The sequence below is a fragment of the Parus major genome, chromosome 3, assembly GCF_001522545.3.
Source record: "Parus major isolate Abel chromosome 3, Parus_major1.1, whole genome shotgun sequence".
In the NCBI taxonomy this organism is placed as follows: domain Eukaryota; kingdom Metazoa; phylum Chordata; class Aves; order Passeriformes; family Paridae; genus Parus; species Parus major.
The window spans coordinates 46583138-46604014 of record NC_031770.1 but is presented as its reverse complement, the minus strand read 5'-3'; the positions used below and the strand labels follow the sequence as shown (position 1 = coordinate 46604014).

Below are 20877 nucleotides of genomic sequence, written 5' to 3'. Positions count from 1 at the left end.
CACACTACAAGAACGGGGACACTGACAGCTTGTAGTTGAAATGAGCACCCCAGGTGCTCTGGTGCCCAGGGTGTTGGAAGAACCCTGGCAGCAGGGGCACGGGAGGATGTTCTGACACTGCTGAGCTGTGCAGGACACCCCACATCCACAGAGCTCGCATCTGACACAGTCGAGGCGTTCCTGTGCCTGCGCTGTGCTCTACAGCACGCTGGCAGGGCACAGCTGCTCGTAGGAAACACTATAAACACGTATTTTTCTGAGGCATGTGCAGACATGCTGGTGCTTTGCAGGCCCACAAGTACATCTGTGTGGTGTTCTTTGTTTTGGTGCTGTGTGTGGTCATAGATTACTGTCTCAGGCTGTACAAGGGTGCTTGCCTTTTCATATTCCTCAAGCTTCCCCTTGGAAGCAATGAAACAATCCAAACAGGATTTGTCACAAGATGAAGGAAGCCACCCCTTTTCAAAATCGGTGCAGTATGTATCATATTTGTATGTCAAGCTCAGCATCTGAAACAGATAAATAAACACAAGTGTATTATAGGCAAGTGCTTGATATGCTAGGACTCGGTCCAGAACCCACTAAAATTTGATTTTTTTCCTTCCCCTAGGCATTTAAAGGAAACTGTTGTGCGGGCAAAAAAAAAAAAAAAATTAAAAAAAAAAAAATCATCAATATGAAGTCTAACATCTATTCATTGCCCGTCACATGCTGTGTCGCTGTGTCACGTTCCCAAGTGAGTGTGAAAAATCCGGATATAGATACGGTTGATATATTTTCTGTCCCCTCTCCAAGCTGTGAGCAGGTAATGAACACCTCGTTTGCAGCCTCCTTGCCGGCTGAGCACAGTAGATGGGCTCCTGGAGGGCTGGGCTGAGCCTTGCCACAACAGGGAATAATGGGTATAATGGAATGGGCTGGGATGGGTCGGGCCGGCACAAGTGTGCCAGAGGAAGAGGTTTCGTTGCTCACCTTGGCCACAGGGCTTGTTTCTGTCCCCGCTCCTGAGCACTGCCTGGCAATGCCAGGGAAATAGCACTCAGGAAAGGCCAGGAGGCAGGTTTGGGCCTGCTAATACCTTCTCTTCCAGAGCCACCGGAGTGCTGGCTGGAGGACAAGGACATCTGAAGGGGCAGCGAGGACCTGTGGCCAGGCTGTGCAATGGGGAGGGCTCAGGCAGAGCCTTCAGGACTCCCTCAGGAAAGGTGGGGGCACGCTCGGTGAGCCACAGGGTGAGTTGCCATCCCTGGCGTCTGGAGTCCCTGCAAAGGCCAAAGGGACACAAGGGTTGGCTCCATAGTGCAGGTCACAGAACCATCTGTGTTGGAAGGGATGCAGAAGCATCGTCGAGTCTGACACTTGCAGGCAGTGCTCCATGCAGGGAAGAAGCTGCATGGTCCTGCCCTTCACGGGGATGGGCACCAGGGCATAGCCGGCCGGACTGGGGGCAGCATGCCCGTGTGGGCACAGCCCGGGGCTGCAGACAGTGCCTGCTGCAGCTGAGGGCAGCCGGTGTCACCCAGAGCAGCTGTTGAACCTGCTGGTGTCCAGCCTTTGGAAGGTTCTGGAAGGCTCCCTGCAGTTTTGGCAGTTGCCACAGCAGTTGCTGCTGCAGTTGAAGGCTGCGCTTCCAGCCTGGTGCCTGTGCTCTGGCTGTAATGGTAACTAAACCTCATCCCCTGGTTCCCTTACCCCAGCCCTCACTGGCTGTACTGCCGAGACCCTGCCTTGACCCCAAACCAGGAGCCTGAGGAGGTGTTCTGGCTGTAGACAGCCCCATGAGCAACTCTGTGGGGTCAAAGCTGATGGGAAAACTGAGGGTGTTCCATAGCAGGGCCTGGTGCCAGCAGGAAACCCAGGGAGAGCCTTGCTGGCTCAGGAGGGCCCTGTGCCTCCCTCTCTCACAGCCTGGGGGACATCCAGGAAATCGCCACCGTGTGCATGGCTTCTACTCAGATTATTGTTGGGCCTTCGCTTTTGGCCACCAACAAAGGCATGGGCTGCGCTAGAAGGACTCATTGCATGTGTACAACACATTTTTATCAAAAATAAGGAAACTTGAAATACGAATTTTACTCATTTTTGTGAGTTCTCTTAAGACTCTTTGCTGTCTTCATCTCAGGAGAAGATAGGGCAATGGTGAGCCACAGTTATAAAAATGAGAGTGTGAGACCACTTCAGATGGAAAATATTTATATCCATGAAATCTAAGTAATAGGGAAATCTGTGCTGCTCTGCTGCTAAGTGTGAAATTCTGCTTGGCAGCCTGCAAGTTTTAAGGTAGAAGAAGAAAGATTTATTTTAATTTTTCTTTTCTTGTTTGTGTAAATAAGGACTTTTCAAGGCATGTAAATATAGTAATTTTTTTTTTCAGTTTTATTTGGAACTGTTATAAATGAAATTCAGCCAAATTTATCAATAACAATTTTACTGAAAAATTTGCAGAATTGAATTTTGGAAACCACCACAATCACTGTCAATGACGAGCCGTAGCACTGATTCCACCAAGTTCACAAACTGTCTTTTGGAGAGCTGAGTTTTATAGAGTTTCTTCAGCTTGAGGCTATGCAGTTCCAGTTTTTTTTTTTTCTTGTGTTGTTACATATTCATATTTCTGCTGCTGGACTGCTGATGAGTTTTCTGAGAAGGAGATGAAGTTTGAGTGGTTTTTTCAGGAAGCAGGCTTTGAGATGTAGAATCGTGGTGAGTTTTTTTGTCAGAAGGAAAGGGAGTCTGAGTAATTTTTTCAGGAAACCAACATTGAGATGCATGGTCCTGGAGAATCAGATGAGGTTGGTATCAGGAGTTAATCACCAGGTTGTTAAGAGCCTTATCTTGCTTGGGTGGACCCACCTCTTCTCCTATCTTAATTGCTGGGTCCTTCTCTTGCAAATTCCTGGTTTTCCAGCAGTTGCTTTTGCAATCTCAAGTTGCTTGTGTTTTTTTTTTTTGTTTTTTTTTACATAAAACATGCTTTTCTACTTGATTTTATATGTGTACAATAAAACGCAAATTATGCCAACATATATTACAGGAACCTTGAGACCCATGACACAAGGGTCAATCTCTTAAACTCAAGGACTGGAAAAATGACACAACCAAGGTCACTACTGTACATAAAAATGTGCCCTGTAAGGTACCGTACATTAATCATCAAAGTTGGAGACTATACTAGATGAGCCCGATCACTAGATCACTAGATCACTAGATCACTAGATCAATCAGTTCAGAGCTTTCACAGGCAAGCTATGATTTCTGAGAATCAGAGACTTTCTCTTCTGCAGTGATATTTGCATCTTTTTCAGCTGGCTTTACAATTAACCAGGATTTCTCTAGCTCAAAAATAGAAACCTTTTTTCTTTTCTTTTTTTTCTTGAATTTTAGTTTGATTGCTAGAAAAGGATGAAATGGCAATCCATAGATAAAAGGACTCAGAAAAGTTAATTTTCATGATCCTAAACAGAGGTTCACTGACCTTGGCTTTATTACATTTCTTATTATAAGTCAAGTAGTAGAACCTCTTCAGTTATGGAGGTGAAGCTCATTGTGTTTTTTAATGTTTAGGAAGGCTAAAATATACCTTAGAGTTGTGTAATTGACATACAAATAATGGGAGTGTATATGTTTCCTTTCTACAAAATCAAGTCGGTACTCAAGATGAGCAGGTTATTTCTAGGAGGCTATAACCTCTGGAGAAGCAGCAGTTAATTCAAGGTTAATCTGTTAATTTCTCTCAGGATAAAAGTTTAAATTTTATGTTTCCTTTTCCTGTACATTCAACTATGTTCTTATGATTATTTAGCATTTTACAATTTCACTAGTGCTTAGATTTTAGTATATGTCAGATAAACATCTGAACTTGCTTTTTTAAATTTTTTTTTACATCTTTATTAAAATCCATGACAAAGCCACCGGGTCTGATTGTGCTGCAGCAGAAAGTAGCGTAGGCTGGGGTTGACTGCTGAAGTCAAAGCATTCTGCAAGCAAAGTACAAAACTGATTGTAAAATTCTTTGGTTAAGACCTTTTTTATTAAAAATGTGCATTGATTTCAATGGTGGTGTGTCTAAGAAGATTGTATCTTCTGACGTGAGGGGGTGCTACATCTAAACAAAATAGATCCTGTCCACCAGCAGTTTGCTGTATTGTGTAAATTCCTATGGAAGCAAGCAGAAACTCACTGCCAACTTAAGACTGTAAGTATCTCACAGCAAATTACTATTTCAGAAGAATTCTACTGGCTAGATGAGCTATAGTCAAATGACAAACATGCTTCTGTTTATTAATTTTCTTTGAGGTAACGAAGAAAAATCTCTGTGTGCATTTACAAACATGTAATCACATTTTGATTTCTGTCCATTTTTATTATAAGCATGTCAGGCTGTACAAGTGAAGTCCTTCAGGAAAGAGCTGAAAATAGATGAGACCTGCTGAAACTCCTTTTGCATTCTCTTTCCTCCAGAAGCCTTTCCAACTTGTACAACTACCCCCTCACAAAGGCTCATCTGTCTAAATCTGTCCAAGGAGGTAGATACCAGGGTTACATCTGCTCTGGTGGGAGTGGATCAGCAAATGAGCAGCAAGGAAGATTTCAACAGGCTAGAAAATAGTGTCATGACCTCTGCTGGCAGAAGAGAGTTCTCAACCGATTTTAAGACACAAAGTAATGAAAACTTGGCTGCAAACCACTCACCGAAAAGTGGTTTCTCACTAAGTTATGCTGAACAAGAAGACAAAGTACCCGCTTCTGAAATCTCTGATCCTCTTAAAGTTACTGAAGACCCTCAGGCACAGATTTTAAAACATGATCTAGAGATACCACATCAAGCTAAAGTCACATCAATACCACTATCTTTCTTCCCATCTAAATTTCAGCAATTACTGTTAGCTGCAGCGAGAAGGGTCTCTGAAGCAAGGCAATCTACAGAAACACAATCTGTAATTTACATATGGCCAGTAATAAAGATGCAAGAGAGTTCCAGATCCTTCTGGCAAAATTTTTCAAAGTCTTTAATATCAAGCAGCCCAGACTTAACAAGTCACTGTTCTAGTCCTGATGTAACTGAAGATGAGAAATGTTCCCAGATAATCCCAGTCAAAGAACTTGCACAAAAAGAGCCAGATGGAAAGACAGCAAGATTCTATCCTCTTATTGTAAAGTCATCTAACAGTGCTGTTTCAGAAATTTTAAAGTCACTCACCAGTATCAAGAATAAGGATTATAAGAATATGTTAGTACTTTCATCTGTTAGTTCTATTGCACAGCAACTGGAAATCCCTCTCTTTAAGGGAAATGCTCTAATGATCTATAATGGTCAAGTCTACCTTCTATATGTAATGAGGCATGAAGATCTGGCAGCAGAAATGAAGATATCTGATACCATATGTTGTTTATGAAGACCATTGTTTGGCTCATTACGTGTCGTTCTGTCCGTAACTAACTTTCCAAGTTTCGCATCCACTGCTCTTGAGAGAGGATGCTGTGAAACAGAATACAAAATGTGTTCCAGCCTGTGCTACCCCCACAACCCAAGAGGAAGCATCAAATGAAACACATTTCTCTTCACACAAGATGATTACAATCTCTCAGCCCGAGAACTGCTCCCTTCTTGCAGGGAAAAGGCAGCAGATGGTAACCCATGACGATCAGGTGAGTGTCTATGTATGAACAGTAAATTGATCTCCTCTTAGACATAGCTGAGCACAAAGTGCACTGTTCATAATATTCATAACAGGCTGTGAAAAATGAATTACCTTTTTTTTCAGTTTTTATGGGGAAGCTAAGCAGAAATTCAGCAGATACAATCACTGTAGAAGAAATAAAATTAAGGTTTGCAGGCCTATAAGACTTTACTGTTTTAAGTAAAGTCTTTATTATTTAAAAATATAATGCTGAGAAAAAAATTTCTTGAGATATACCAAGATTTTTCTAGTATTTAAACATCACAAATGCATTGCAATCTATTGTTATTTTGAGAACAGTAGAGCAAAATTTAATATAATAGCAAGATATTTCCCAAGGGAGAAGGTTGGGTTTCTGAAAACAGGTGATGAGTGCCATCATGATAATTTTTTTAAGTAACAATGGAAGAATAGAGAAGGGCTGGCATGCAAGATCCCTCCTGAATTAAATTCTTCTTGCAAAGCCACATCCTCAAGGTATGTGAGACTGTAGAAAAAAATCTGTGAAAATAAACTGGGCTGGGAGGAAAAATGACTACTCAACACTCACTTCCTGGTAGTCAAGTTCTGCTCTTTCCCATTTCAGTTCCTCAGCAAGACTGCATTCCCATCCAAAGAAGACTTGCAAGAAAGAAATTATGAAGAAGCACACCAGGATAAAGACAAGGAAATAATGAAGAAATTTGGTCTTGTTAAAGGTGTAAGAGTTGTTCTCAACAGGCAAAGTGTCTCTGAGCTTAGGAAGTGGACTGCCAAACCTTCTTCATGTAAAAAGAAAGATTTCTTTTTAGGGCCATTAGGACAGAGAACTGAGGAAAGTGCCACACATACTTAACTCTCTGTACATAATATGGAGCATACTTCACTTTGAAGTATTTCTTATACAGCATTAGTATAATTCTCGAATATTTATGCATTTAATCACATAACATAAAACACTTTCTCCAAAAACTGCAGATAAAATGCCAGCTACTGCTGAAGTCTTTTCTGACTCTGCCTTCTCTTTGGCACTCTTACAGCTGCAACTGAAAGTAGAAAAGGTGCCTGCTGATCTCTTACTGATAGCAATGTTTTGCAGTCTGTCCCTGCCAGTCTGTGTCTCGTAGGCAGAAACAGGAAGCTCTCCACACCCGTGCTAGGCTTTTTCTGGTTTGAGCATTGCTATTAATTTCAAGTGAAGGTGCCAGAAGTGCAAGATGTGTGTTTATAGTCATCGACCTGCTCTGGAGAAAGTCTTGCCCTATGGCTTTGCTTATAAGTATTATTTGGCAGTTTTGCCTGGTATCAGAGCCTCTGGGAATAGGTGTTTGCTTTCTCTAATCCCTGACATTTTCAAACTCACAGTTCAGATTCACCTCTTGTTTCCATTTTGTATTTTTCTACAACAAAGCTCTTAAGATTTCTTCAGCAGGTAGATTGGACGTGAATTTCCAGAATCCTGGATCATTTTCAGTATACCTGTGTTCAAATTCTTACTCTGCAGATAAATTAGTGATCAATAATAAATCAGTATTTCTCCTTGATCTATTTATTATCTCATATTCAGCACTAAAGTTCCATTTCTGTCAAGTGGATGTTAACCCATCATCACTCAGCCTTTCCAAGATCTTTGAGAATGGTCTGTTTTTGTTGTCTCTGAATGGGAGCATCTTTGGTCTACCCTCAGCATTCATGAAAATATCTTCTTGTGAAATATTTTGGGGTTGGGTAGAGCAAAACTCTCCAAAGAATATATTAAAAAAAACACAGGTACAACTCCTGGATTAGTTTTGGGTTGGTTTTTTTTTTCTTTTTGCCAGAACTCAAATGAAAGTAAGAAAATTACTATTGGCTGTCATTTCTCCTAAAATTTCCTTCCCAGTAAATATGCCAAGGCAGACCCTTAGGATAATCAATTTTTTATGGCATTTCTCCATCTATATATGTTATCATTTCTCAACACGTGTTCCAGAAATCAGATAAGATCAAATACTTAGCCAAATATTTTATGTTTGGCTGTTTCATACAAATGCTTCCACTCCCTGGACTGCTATTGAGAAGTTTCAGCTACATCAGTGTTATTAGTAGTTCTCATTAACATGAATGGTTATTGTGACTGCTTTTCAGTATTTTCTGCTGCCATGTCTTTTCCTTTGCAGATTACATTCATTTTGTTACATTCTGTCATTTCACACAGACTGTGTTCTTTGCATGTAGAACCGTTCAAGTAATAAAAAGATGCTACGTCTTCTTGAAGCTGTTGTTCCTCATTTATATCCTGCTCTGGTTTCTTTCATGAAAATTGAGCTCATGTAGAGGTTGTGACAGTGGGATTAACCTACATTTGTTGAATCTAGTTGGAGGACCTTTCAAATCCAAGTTCCCCTGGCTAAAGGGAACACCTGTTCAAAATGTTTTGTTTTATAGGCAAGACATGATTTACAAGAATAATAATAGCTATTAGCAAAAGAACTGGAATATCCAAAAAAACCACATCATATTCTGACATGGAATGAAATAGAAGAATAATTGGTAAGGATGTAATTAAATACATTCTAAATACTATTCAATACATAAGCAATAGTTAGTATTCAAAGAGCAAAGTGGTTGATGGAGCAAGAGAAGAGTGGTACCTAGGTTACTATCTTGGTTTGAAAAAGACAGGTGTCTGCTAAGGAAGGCAGAAACTTTCCTTGAAATAAATAAAAATGTCTCCACCATGTCCCCCTTTAAAATCTTATAATTTTGAAATCAAGGTGCTCTCAGGCAAAATATGGGAATAGGAATAACAGTTCTTTACTAAGGAAATTAAAATTAAAATGCAGTAGTACAGAAAAGAAAACCAACAAAAAGAACCTCACTGACAGAGTCAGAATACAACCTGACTCCCTGTTGGTCAGGGTGTTGGTAGCAGTCTAATTAAATGGTGGCTGCAGTCCTCCTGCAGTGACAGATGTGATAATGTTGAAGCAGTGAGCCTATAGAACGGCGTATTTTTTTCTGAAGGTCTAGTGGTGGTGTAGATAGGTCCAGTCTCTCCTCTGGGAATCCAGTGGAGAAAGGCTGCTTTTGGTGCTCTGAGTCTTTAAAGATATCCAGGTAGGAATGCTTGGCTCCTCCCTCTGAGTGGACCACCTCGTGCTGGGATGATGTAATTTTATCAGTCATGCAGTGAGATTCAATGGCCCATTAGCAGAAGATATCCCCCTGGAGGGAGGATGGGTCATGGAAGAGATAAAGAACACTGCCCCACCTGGTTTTAACAGCTGGTAACAGAATACATACTTTTGGTTACTTCTTGCATTGCAACCCAAGACAGTTACATCCAGAGGGCAAGGGAAGGACAGATCCTAAAAGACTGGAACATACAGATAGGGGAGTAATTACAAGGTATTGAAAACAGCACATACAAATCATGATTCGGAAATTACAATGTAACATAGAACCAATGCCTAAATTGTTTACCTGATTTTGGTATTCAATATGATTATTAATTCTAGTGGATAGTAATGTGCTTCATCAAAATCCTTCAGCTCAGTCCCATTACCAAAACACATAGGAGCTGATGGCAAATGCAGTCATGTACCTTTGTTGGGAGCTCTAATAAGCACCCTGAGAGAAGAGTCCTTAATTTTTAATCACATGATGATGAAGTTGCTGAACTTACCAACCATTGCAGCTTCTGAGTTCCCCCTTTTGGCCAGGGGCCAAGCTGCTTCCACCTTCTACGGTTCCTCCTCCCCTGCTGTGTGGAAGGCCACTATCCTCTCCCACAAGAACCACCACCCTCACCACTTTGCAGGAGCCTCCAGCTCTAAGAATGTGAGAAAAACCACGTGAAAATCTATTGTTACATGTGATGTAAAATGTCTGTGTTACATGTGATGTAAAAGGGATAGACCTAACCTTTGCTTCTGGTCTACATATTTTATAGATTTATAAACTATACTATACTATAGATTTATTGACTTAAAAACCTAGATTTTGACAGAGTAAATTCCCTTCCAACTACAGCAGTCAGATTATTAGTTTCTGAACTCTATGTAAAAGCATCTGTTGAAACCTAGTTTGATTTAACCAGTTATTTAGAGAGAAACAATGTTAGGAAACACAGTAGGACTTTAAATGTAGGTAATTCCCTTCTGTGTTTCTCATTAGATCAATCAATCATTACAATCCACTATCTTTATATATTTTCTTTGTGTACAGAAACTCCACAAGTCAAGAAACACAAGTGTCCTCAGTTTAGATGAGAGGATGAAGCCATCCAAGTTAGAACAGAGGACAGCCAGGAAAGGGGGTTTCCTGTTAACAGGAAACATTTTTTTCAGAATTTGGCTTCAGTGTGAATTAAATGAAATATTTTTATTCTTCCCAGTTCTCCAGTCAGCAGGAAGCTGCTCAGACACTGGAATGGCTCAGCTAAGCTCCCTTTAATACCAACAGCAAAGCCAGGTATCAGCATCACTGAAGACTGGGGCTTCCCAGATTCCCTGACTCCTTGGCTTGTCTCCCAGGGTATGGCTGGGGGGTTACTTCAGGATTCTGGACATTCAGCAAAAGTTCACTAAGTGCAAGAAATGTTAGACTCTAAAACATGGACTCTATCAAAACTTGTTGCATGAGGAAATTTTAAACCTACTCTTTTCATCTGGAAGCTCTGTGTAAGGCACCAGTCTTCATAACCCAAAGGAGAAAGGCAGTGGGTACAGAACTATTTCTGCAGTCGTGATAGCACTAAGAACAATGGGAATTGAAGTTACAAATTACAGAAACTCCTTGCAACATACTTGAGTGTCAGAAATCTTTTTCTAGTCTCTTCTAAGTGTGATGTTTTGAGAGTGGCTGAGCTTCAGCTGTCTGCACTCCAAAACCACTGTCCTACATGAGACAGTGCCCAAAGACACATTACTGTTTCTTTTGTCCTTTACAAACACAAGAAACTTTTCCACTGCTCAAACCATGTCAAGATGCTCCTTTTGTACAGGGTATGTTTTGCACCCCACACAAGAGGGGTCTTTAGCACTCATATGACACTAACAAGAAGAAAATACAAATAATACCTCCCCCCACCAATTAAAACCATCATCAACATATATCATTCTGTACCAGGTGGTCATTCAGCTATATTATTTTGGAGATATAAGGGATTTATTTTTTTTTGTTTAATTAGCAGTCCAGTTTTGGGGTTAGACTATTACACAGTAGTATGAGAATGAAGTCTAGCAGATTGCTGGCTATGAAGCCAGGGAAAATTTAAGGTTTTTGTAATCTTGACAGAAGTAATCAGAAATATTACAAGATGATACTTCTAGACTTTCAGATTTTCCAGTGCACTCCAAAAAGGGACAACTACCCTGCCGGGCAATTATCCTAAATAAGCCATACCTGAACCTTGGGCTGCAGCACAAAAATCCTGGATTGTTTGAACTTCATCTGATATGCTGTATTGTGCAAAAAATGTTTTGTGTCTCTTAGAGACCTTCATATAGGCAGATCTCTTACAGCCCTAATTTCTACCACCATCTGTTAGGAAAAAATATTACTCACTGCATGCTTGAAGCCCAAATCATTCTGGAACAAACTCACATTTTGTTCATATCTTTCTGGAAGTTCAGTGACCACAGGGAATAAACTCCCAGCCTATAAATGGTTTTCTTCCTGTCAGGTAAACACAAATGTCCCCTGTAGGTTTGCACAGAGCCAGAGGCTGACTGAAGTTTTTTGAGTTTTCATTACACTGTTACAGTGTGGTTAAAGTGGAAAACATCTTATATGAGTGATGACACCTTCTCCCTCTGCAGACTTGCTTCTCATGTTCCTGAGTCAGTACTGACCGTGGAAACCACAACCTCCCATTTTCTTTTTTTTAAAAATAGCACAGAAAGGCAAATCAAACAGTATGCAAAAATCTTATAACTTGGGCACTCAAATTTAGCAAACAGGGACAACAGTCTATCTGGAAGCTGCAGAAGAGCAGGGCAACCTGTGTAAAGGCAGGCCACTACTTGTTGATTAATTTGATCATCCAAAGTAAATATTTTGTTTCAACTCTTATTTCTGAGAATAAAATAAGTGTTTTGTTTTCACAATACAGGAACATTTATAAAGATGGGTAGTATGTCAGACTGGGAGAACAGGGGATGATTGTCCTTTTCTGAAGTACCAGAATGAAGGCTCATTAGATTAAACTGCTAACAACCAGGAGGTTCAGAATAAACAAATAGAGGTGGTTCCTCATGCCACCTGTAGCTAAGTTGTAGGAATCACTGCTAGCAGGCTTTTGCAAATACTTAAGCCTATACCAGCCTATACCATTAAAAAGGCTATTGGACAGAGTAATAGAAAGACATCTGAGAGTATTAATTGCTATCCCTGGCTTGGGAAATCATTGCAGTTCAAATAGCAGAGGGTGGACCAGTATAATTTCATGTATGCTCCTTTAGACATGTTAGTAATGTTAGGATAGAAAACTTTGGGTCAGACCACAGGTCCATTTAGCCCCATAGTGTGTTCTCAGCTTTGGTCGGCATTGAAAGCACGGTTCAAAGGCAGTGCTGGCTGCAGGTGGCCACTGATACTGGCCACAGCCACAGACTGGAAGACGACTGGACTGAGATGTCAGTGATGCTGCACGAAGGTCACTGCTGCCACCAGCAAGACACCTGAAGCAGAGGAGGTAGGGAGACACCAACATGGCATCTACACTGAAGTGACTGTAAGTCAGCCTAGAGACTCACTGGTGTGTGCAATTTACACAGTTCTCAGAAGAACAAAAAACAACACATGCTAAACCTTTACCTTGATGAATTTTGCTCTTGCATCACTACTGGGTGTATGAATAGATTTCAGTCTCCTTGAATTTATTCATTATTCAAAGCAGTCAGACAAAAAATCATCTAGTCCATAATGTAAAAGTACACACGCAAGTTGTAACACCCAACTGTAGCTTTTAATGGAGAAATGAACTTCTCAAAATCATTCTAGAGAGAATATTCATAGGATATCCCAAATTCTGAGTATGGTAAGTAATAATAGCCACTTCTTTCTCTTTGTATTTCAAGATATTAAACATATTCCAAATGAGGACAAAGTAGTACTGTGCTAATCACTGCCCGAAGTACAAATGAGAAAGTTGGCACCTCTTTCTTGTAGATATTGTTAAAAATCCCATCAGAAGTGAAAGAGGCTCCAAAGGCACCCAGGAGGTCTGTGACACAGCTAAGAAGTTAATCCAGAGTCTCAATCTTCACACAAGGCAAACCCTTCTTGTGCTAATTCTTCACTGGCAGACAAAAGTATAATTTTATAATGATCACTGCCTGGTGCCAGAATGTTAGAGCCAGCTCACAGTGGGCTGGAACCAACCCAGGTTAGTTTCCTGTACTTGCACTTACGGGAAACTAAGAAAAAATAGAGTCATACAAAAGTGGCAAGGTGGCTAGGTCAATGGAGTTTAATGGTAAGAATATTTTCACCAGATATCAAACTGCATTGCATTGGAGGTTGTGTTGGCCTGAGAGAGGGAAGGCAGTCTCATGTACTGGTATCTTCATGAGTGAGACTTGATGTGCATAGGACATGGATCCTGCTCCTGTTCAGGTAAAAACAAACTTCAAAAGATGTTCTGCTTGAACAAAATTGCTCTTAAAAAGAGATTTAAATCTTCATGGAATAATGGGAATCAGTCTGGGCAGTTGGCTGCCCAGTTTTTCTTCTGTGAGTCCAGCTAAAGTAATTCTTGATTAGTAACTCCTTCACCCCACTTCCTCTTCTTTGTGGCATTACCATGCTTGACACTAACTCACCACTCTGCAGATGTATGTCAGAGAGGTAAAATATCTCCTCATCTTTAGGCGGTTTGCCACCATCTGTCACCAAGCCCATTTCAAAGACAACTGCAGAAAGCTGGATCAGAAAGCAGATTTAAAACCACATTACACATGGGAAACAAATGCTATCCAGGAAACCTTTTTACAGGTCTAAATTATAAATCATTCCTTGTAAGAATTTTTATTTTGGAGAAGTGTTTGGTGAGATGCTCCATTTGACCACAGACAACTGGGCTGTTTAATCATTTAGTATCATTTTCTTCCATAGCAATTTATTTAATCCACTGTGCATATCTGACTTTGTATCTTCAGTGGACAAGAAGAAAAAACATACATACATATATACATATATACATACATATATACATACATACATACATACATACATACATATATACATATATACATATGTATTTGCATATATGTGTGTGTGTGTGTGTATATGTTCTTAGAATGATATATAATAATATATATGTTTTGTATACAACTATGCACACAAAAAAATCTGCAGTGTCTGATGTAATTAGAGCTTCTCATCTTAAAATAAAGAAAATACAAGAACAGGATTAACTCAGGTCCCAGGGGATACTGAAATTTCAAGGACAAGAAGAGTTCTTATGTTAATAAAACATTTATTTTCAGATTTTGCACTTAACAGTTGCATGGAGTCAATGCTACATAAGAGATGTGGACAAGAGTGAGTCTGAGTAATTTGGTTTGATTTTCCACAATAAAAAGTGATGGAAATGAATGCCTCAGCTGTTGCAAAGTTAACTTGATTTCTCAATAAGCTTAGTGATACATTGAAACACACTTCAGTATTTAGATTTGAAGATCATATTCCACATAATTCAGTGTAGCAAGACACTTTTCACAGATAGATGTAAGAAAGCCAGTATATGAAGAACTAATGGGAAAAGGAAAAGCTGTTTGAAGGAGAGAATACTATAAACTCAGAAAAGCACCTGATGAAATATTTAAGGATATATTAAAACAGAACAACGAGGGCAACTCTTGCTTTTTCTGTCTAAAAGTTTAATGTGTCCTTCTGCAGTCTGACCGCCGCCTTCTTGGAGTTGTTTGGTTTAAACAAAAACCCCAGACCTGCAAGCAGAAATAGTTTCAGACACGAATACTTCTGACTGCTGAGCCCAAGAGACCTTGGTAGCAGCCTAAAACATCCATCATGCTGGTGCAAACAGCCAAGTGTGCATGTGAGGGGAGAGGATTTACATTTGTCAGAAGGTCCATGGACCTAACACTTGTCCACAACCACTTGTGGGCAACGCCAGTGGCTCCCTCTGGACCATTATTTTCTGAGTGTGGTTCAACCTTGTTTTTGAGAGATCCTCTTTAAAACTAGAGGAAAATTTACACTTCACTTGTCCTCTGTTAAAAATGATGCTATACTTGGGCACAACAGAAACTAAAGTGACACTATCCTATGCATTTGCTCCACAATTCTTCATCACAGACAAACTAATATGAGATATTGACAATACAAAGGATCCATATCAGAAACCTAGCATTGAACGACCCAGATACCAATACTCTGAGTCACTGAATCCTTAAGTATGGGCTTCCTGAGGTTACCAACAGGAGCCATTCAATATTCCACAATTGCCAGCTACCACATCTACCCTGTGTAGATGTCTTTTAATAGGATGAGACTTCCATCAGATCTTGGATCTGCTTTACCTAATCTTTAATTTAAAACATGGAAAAAGTCCTCTTCAGCAGTATTTCCCATGCAGGATTCTTCTTGTTCTGAGAGTCTCCCTTACAAACATCGAGGTATCAGGGCAAAGTCCATTCTCTGGTGCTGGCAGTGACTGTATGGCCAGAGTCACCAACAGTAACAACTTCAGATCTATTCCTGACCTTGGTTCTTGTTGGCTGCACTGTGAAACTGGTATTGCATTGCTTCTCCAGGTACTGTTCGAAAGAGCATAGGGAACCTGAAAGCATACAGTAGCTAAGGTAGTGAAAGTCACCTGCTTTCCAACTACAAGAGTTTCCCTCTCTTCCTCTCACCACTGGCCATACACAGCACCTAAGAAAACAGGGCTCTGGACCTCATCATCTGCAGTTAGATTCCTGAAGCAGACCATTTTGTGTATCTGCTAACATACACGTTTGGGCTATGATTTGCAGTAATCCCATATCAGTCCATTGCACTTGTCAGCATTTTTATATCCAATAAATTGTTCACATTTCTCCAGAGCCTTGTTCATAGCACATGAGTATGAGCTGACCTCAGCAATGCATTTGTTATGCAGCCAAGTACGTGATATGGCTCAGGGGCTTGGCCAGCTTCCCAGGACTTGTTTAAGATCACAGAACTCAGTAGAGCCACCAAGAAGAGTTATCTGGGGGTCCCTCATCAAAAATAGCTGAGCAACATCCTCCTCTTTTAGATACATTAATCTTGGCATTTTTCCTAACATCTTAGAAAATTCCCTAAAAAAGATTGCTGAAACAAAGTAACAGTCTTGACACTATAGAGAAGGAATCTAATCTTTCATTTATACTAAGATTTTTTTTTTGTCTATAGTGTTTAGATTTGGACATGTCTAAGCCTTAGACATTTCTGCTGAAATAATTTAAAAGGGACTTCAGGTCCTGAGAGCCATAGTTTCTGGGTACCTAAATGGGGGTACCTTAGAGTCCAGATTTTCATTAAGGACAGAACAATTTCCCAGTAGGGATCAGGCCTCTTACACATCTGCCTGCAAAAAGAGGTCTCCAAGGAGTCAGAGTCACTCTTGGAAACTCTGGCACTGCTCCCCTGATGAGGCTTTCAATCCTGAAAGGGAGCTTGACTCTCTTGACCCTTCTGTCAAAAGGGTCAAACAACAAAGCTGCCAGCTTCACAGGGACATGTTGAAACTGTTTTTAAAATTCTCTACTGTCTGTCAGTTAAAACACCCTCTTTGAAGGTTAAAATAGAAACCTGTTTCCAGTATCTACAAACCAAAACCCAAATGATACTTTTGGCATTGTCTGACACATTCTTGGGAGCCTCAACAGGGAGGCAAGGAAAAATCTGGACATAAAGCCAAAGACATCCTATCTGAAAAGAACTGAACTACACTGGACAAAGTACTTAAAAGCCTTATGTGGAAGGAAAACCACTTCAAATAATATTATGATCATATTTGGACAAAAAGTAACTTTTATATCCATATTTGCAGAGCAAGTGATGCAGTTACTTCTCACCAAGGCACCAGCACCAAGTTCAGTACTTATAGTAGGAGCATTACTAAAACCAGCAAACCAGAGTGCAAATGTTCTACCAAGTCAAACATCAAGCACAAGAAGATAAGAAAGAAATTGTGTCTCATGATTCCAGTCCACAAGAAGAACACTCCTTTCGTTTCTCAAAGAGATGATCAAGGAAATTGCCTGGTAACAAAAACATCAATTCTGGTTTTTTCTGTAGACAGAAAACATAGTACATTGATTAATACAGATGATAACAAGAGAGCAATGATAGGAAAGGAAGATAATGTTTTTCCCTTTCTAACATTTGCCCAGACCTTGAATTCAGCCCCTGTAGGACGAAAAGCCAGTGAACCACTGGTATGGCAGGAAACAGAATGTCAAAGATGTACTTGCAGGGACTTTGACCAACATGTTGCCAGCTCACACCAGCTTTTCTCAAAAAGAGTTGCTATTTGTTTTGTTGGGTTTTTTTTTTTTTTGCTTTACATCTAGTCAGAATCACCAATTTGAGCAACCCTTGCTGAAAAATACTGAGAATTTAGGTCTCAAATTCTTGTAAAATTTAAAATGCTAAACAAGGAGCATTTAGCATGTCTAAGATCTTAAACACAACTGAGGATACCCCACTATAGCTCAGCTCTTTCAATATGGATGAAAATCTAACTAATTCATATTGAGAGTGAGTTTAGAAATCTTGAAGTGAAAGACAGCACTCGAGAAAAGTACAACTGGTGCACTTGAACTCAAAAACTAGCACAAAGAAACTATTCCTTCACAATGAGCTGAACACCAGGCATATAGGTAAAGGTAAGAAAGAGAGAAGAGATTGTCTAGAGACATTTTAAGATCAAAATCTCAAGTTGTGGTACAAAACAGTCATGTAATCTCTGGTTTAAAAGTAACATAACTATTTCTAATCCTTATGGCTACACCAAAAAATCATCAGAGTTATGATCTAGGTTCAATACAAGGGTTAAGACATCAAGAGACAAAGAAAAAGAACCAAAAGTACATATAAACCCTAGCTAATCAACTAAGAAATACCACGGCTGGCCTTTGAACCAGTCTCAGTATTTTGAGATAAATTTATAGTCTGAGTCTTATTAGTGGGTAAGTTTGGACCAAAATCAGAGATACATTACTAACCGTCCCCTTAAACATAATAATACTCCAGCTAGCTTTTTGGTATAAAGATTTATGAATTCAGAAATTTAGCTACTGGCACACAATTACTTCAGGCTTATCCACAAGTGTAGGCCTTCTTCTGTGTCACAGGAGGAGATACAGACAGATTCAAAGTTGCAGAAGAGAAGAAGGAAGCAAAAGATTCCCTATCTGTAACTACCCATGTTCAGGAAGCATGCAAATATTTAGGATGGCTCTTTTAAAACCTATTAAATTGGCTGGGTGAGCCTGACTGCTTGGGAGCTCTTCAGAGCCTTCTGATTATTTTCATGTACAGACAACCCTCATGAAAACATGTATTTAAGATAACTATGCATAATACTGTAGAACTTCACAGGCTTTCGCAGTGTGACAAATAAACCTTCATTTTGCCAAGTCTTATTTTTTCCCTAAAAATATCATGCTGCAGTTTCTTTTCCTATTCAGTTAGGTTGCTTAAATAAATTAATCTCAGTCTCTCTAGCACTGTATCATTAATTTTTAATTGTTAGTCTGTTGACCCTCGCTTCCACAGCAGCTCATAGATCCAGCTGAAAGCAGTGCAAGGCTTGCAGCACTTGCAAAAAGTGCCTGCTTTTGGCTGTGTTGCTGCATCCCTGGGACACATTGGAGTGTTTGAGAGCACTTGCAGAGTAGATCACTTCAATATGGAGACAATGGATACATGAGGATTCAGCTCATGCACGGCTGCCGACCTTGGGCTTTGGAAGAGGCTGTGAATGTGGCAATGAAACTGGACTAGATAAAGATATGGAACTCTGAGTTTGTGCTTTAATGTTCAGGAGCTTACAGATGCCTATAAGTGTTGGCTTTAGACATTCAAGCAGGTAGAAAGAGAATAATAATTCCATTTAGTCCTGTACCAATAGGATCCTCTGAGTACTCCATTCTCTACCCAAAATTGCTCTATCAGTTCATGAATTACGTGCATATAAGAAAATCTTCCAGGGAAAGGAAGTAAGAAGGAATACATTCCACATTTAGGTCTGAAACCGGGTATTTCACTGCAGAAGCAGCCTAGCTGCTATACATACACATTAGACAACCCATTCTCTCTACCTCCAGAAAATGCAACACATTTACATTATTAGTTAGTACATGCTAACCAAAGCCTGGGTTTTTGCTCACTCTTAGTTCTCACAGACATTAGAGCCATAACTGATAACCAGGCTTGCTGGGAATTCATCTTCTTTGGCTCGCCTTCTTTCACTTTTCTCTCTTGATGCTGCCATAGGAATTTATGAACATGAAAAGAAACCACCTCTCCCTGTGAGCAGGTGATACCTGGGTGGAGCCACACTTTTGTACTTCAGCTGCAGTGAGAGGTGACACAGGAAGCAGAGCACTGGTGTAGCAGGTTCCCTCTGCTTTACACAAAGTTGATCACAGATCTTTCTACTGAATCTACTGGGCAGAAGTCAGAAGGAAGGTGTGGAAGAACTGATACACTTCCTGAACAGCTTTGGAAAGCCCCATGCTTGACCACAGTTACAAAGAAACCCTCTGTGGTTTCCACACATCCTCCTGTCTCCTACAGGCTTTGTTCCTGTGCTGTCCATGCTGTTTCTTTACTCTTCAAATTATTCCTCTTTTCCTTCATCTTCTTAAATACAATGCACCACAATGAGTTATGGCACTATGTCAATTCTCTGGCACACGTCCTCTTTCACTCGGGCTTTCTCAGCCTGCCAACTCACCTCTACTCAAAAAACCTTAAGCTAGACCCAGCTACTTAAGCCAACCCTTGGGCCTATCTGCCCTGATGCAAAGATCAAAGCATAGGGATGAGCTGTTCCCAAACCATTCCAGCATAGGCTCAAGGGCTTTCTCAAAGTTCAGAGCTCTTGTTTTGTGAGTCACTCAAAGCCAAGCATCTTCTCTGCACAATAAAATTTGTGCTGCCATGTGGGGGAGCTTGTGCTGTGGCTAATGCTCATCACTTCAAGAGAAAAGGACAGCTCAGCAGCAGTAAGGATTGCAAGCCACTGGAAACTGTTCTGGAGGGGCTGGTTGAAAAATGTGGCACATACGTAGATAATGCACACACACTTTATTAAAGATATTCCTTTTCAAAATGATCTTGGGTGACAGTCATTGATTTTGCCTTGATAAAGCAAACAATCCATACAGCTTATCAACTGTAACTTATAAAAATTTGCAACTTCCAGTTGCCCTTAGCCTGGTAAAATAATAGAATTTAAATTGGAAAAGACCTGTAAGATCCTTGAATCCATCCATTAACTAGCACTGTCAAATCCACCACTAAGCCATGTCACTAAGTGCCACATCAACTAGATCATGATCAGAATGGTAGATCAAACACAATGAAAATTCCTATATTTTAAAGGGATAAGTAAAGCAAACAAGTAATGAGGATCAGTTCCAGACCCCCACTGAGTGATTTATAAACCCAACCACCAGACTGGAGTCTTTACTGCTCGCTGAGCCATGTTTGTCCACAAAGCCACCTTGACAGCTGAAGTAAAAGTAGGTGAACCAGGAATCCAAAAGGCAAGGAACCTGCTTGATCATCTGTACCAAATAGATGGACTTGGGGTCTGCTTGAAACTCCCTAAAATCACAATTCTGCCTCAGAAACAAAACCAGTTAAAACTCTCAGCTCATTCAGAAAATAAGCAATCTGATAGCCTGAGGAGATAAAAAAATGACAGGGGTGGGTGGTTGGTTTTGTGTGGGGGTGGTTTTTTTTTGTTTTGCTTTTTGCGGTTTTTTTGCGTACGTGGGGTGGGTTGTCTCGTTTTCTTTAAAACCAAAGAAACAGTTTGAAAGCGGTTTGTCGGCATGAAGAAAGCCGGCCATGTGGAAATGGGCGACAGCTGGCAGCAGTCCAACCTTGAGCTGCACCCCTGAACCACTGGTGAGGGTAACCAAAGCCCTGTCACACAGCAGCACCGCACTGCCTGTGGGCAGAGCAGCCGGCCGAGGCGGGCCCACAGCCGGCCGAGGCGGGCCCA

General features: G+C 40.4%; 1 long non-coding RNA gene across 2 annotated transcripts; it reads left to right on the top strand.

The window, feature by feature from the left end:
- The first annotated feature begins 525 nt into the window (after positions 1 to 525).
- On the top strand, positions 526 to 7916 carry LOC107201171. 2 transcript variants are annotated; one of them, XR_004496359.1, is made up of 3 exons: positions 526 to 805; positions 4462 to 5649; positions 6268 to 7916. It is a non-coding gene; the product is annotated as an uncharacterized LOC107201171 (long non-coding RNA). The 2 variants fall into 2 exon arrangements; XR_004496358.1 differs by lacking the exon at positions 526 to 805 and having other exon boundaries at positions 2047 to 5649.
- The last annotated feature ends 12961 nt before the right edge of the window (positions 7917 to 20877 follow it).